This window comes from Propithecus coquereli, unplaced genomic scaffold, assembly GCF_000956105.1.
Source record: "Propithecus coquereli isolate 6110/MARCELLA unplaced genomic scaffold, Pcoq_1.0 Scaffold132, whole genome shotgun sequence".
Taxonomy (NCBI): Eukaryota; Metazoa; Chordata; class Mammalia; order Primates; family Indriidae; genus Propithecus; species Propithecus coquereli.
In genome coordinates this window covers 1,761,679-1,763,609 of record NW_012137414.1, presented here as the reverse complement: position 1 = coordinate 1,763,609, position 1,931 = coordinate 1,761,679, and positions in this window count along the sequence as shown.

Genomic DNA, 1,931 nt, shown 5'->3' with positions numbered 1-1,931 from the left:
TGTCATTAAGATAATGGATGAATGTGATATTCTGTGGACCTGCCCAAATTTCTTCGGACTATGTTATGACAGAGAACAAGCAAATTAACATAGTCTTGTGGCAAAACTATGACTACATATTTTTGTCCCTTCCAAGTAAATGAGTACTGTTTCTGATCCTCCTTCTTGACTGGGATAGAAAACAACACATTTGCCAAATCAATGGCTGCATTATCATGTACCTGAAGCCATGCTAATCTACTCTAACATAGATAACTATGTCTAGCATTTTAGTTGTGGATGGGCTTTTTACTTGCAGCAATAGGTGATCAGATCATTCCCCAGGATCCATCCAGTTTCTGCAGGGGCCAGATTAGCAAATAAAAGGATTCATGAGATCGTTTTAGATCCTTAAGTGTAGCACTAATTCTTGCCATCCCCTGGGATGCAATATTGTTTTTGCATTACTACCTTGGCTGTTTGGGGCTGGGAGGTAGTTGATAGAGGGAGAGATGTGTTTCATCTACTTGGCCTTCCCCACTACGATAGCTCTTGGCCTTACACAGGCCAAGCACCCAATGTGGGAGTTAAATCAATTGCTGAGTGCATTAATCCCAATTATGCATTCAGGAACTAGAAAAATAACCACCAGATAAGTCCATAAAACCAGTAGAAACTAGACTTTGGGCCCCATATGCCTCTATTCTAACAGGGGGCCATGATAATGCTTTGGGTCTCTAGACTTCAATGTCAGCTAAGATCCTTTGTCCAATAGCCCTCAAATTGTCTACATATTTCTCTTTCCCCAATATAACAGTCACCTGAGTTAATGACAGTCAGTCCCTTTGGGAAAGTACTAGGGGAATTGTCATGTTCTATAATTGCCATAGTGCTGCGGCATCCTTCCTCCTGGGGACCTGAAGACCTGGCTCTCTGGCCATCTCTTCTGCCAGTGGGTCCTGGTTCTGAAAACTGGCTCAGACCCAGGAAATGGGCAATGTGTCAGGACTTTTTATTAGAGCAACACCCTAAGCCTTCCATGCATTTTTTCTTCCTTTGGACTAAGCAGCACCCTGGTTGTATGCCCATCAGTTTTGCCCCTAGGGAGCTGTAGTTTTTAACAAACATCTTCACAGTTCTCTGCTAGTTAAGGCCCCTTGGCAGCCACTTCAACCAGGCACCCCCATGATTTCTGGTGATTAAGGCCACCACCACCTGGCCTCTATTGCTTTTGAGTCCCATGATCGCCACTGCTAGCAACAAACCAAGCTTCATGACAGACACTTCTGTCAACCCCAGCCTGCATGCAGAGGAAGCCACCACTTGATGTCTTAGTGATGCTAATGACCATCTCACCAGCACATCTCTGATGGCCTTGGTGAATAGTGTGTCCTCTGGGTTTTTCAATGGGGAATAATCTACTGGTGGATCCTTAGGTTTCATGTAATACATGCATGTCTGTCTGCCCACTTTTCTCAGACTCTATATTCCTTGCTCTACCATTTGTTGTGGCAATTTAGGCATTTCAGTTTTGCTCAGCTTGAGCTACCACTTTCTCTGGACCCACCCAGTAGTGAGTTTGCCCCACCCCTTGAAGTCCTTGCTAGGATCCCCCAAGAGAGTGCCATCAATAAACTCTCCCTTATCCAGTCATAGTTTTCAGCCCCATTGGTCAATTACCCTTAAAATTGAGTCCATTGAGGCTGGGCTCAGTGGCTCACACCTGTAATCCTAGCACTCTGGGAGGCCGAGGAGGGAGGAATTCAGCTCAGGAGTTTGAGACCAGCCTGAGCAAGAGCGAGACCCCGTCTCTACTAAAAATGGAAAGAAATTAGTTGAACAACTAAAAATATATAGAAAAATTAGCTGGGCATGGTGGCACATGCCTGTAGTCCCAGCTACTCGGGAGGCTGAGGCAGTAGGATCGCTTGAGCCCAGGAGTTTGAGGTTGC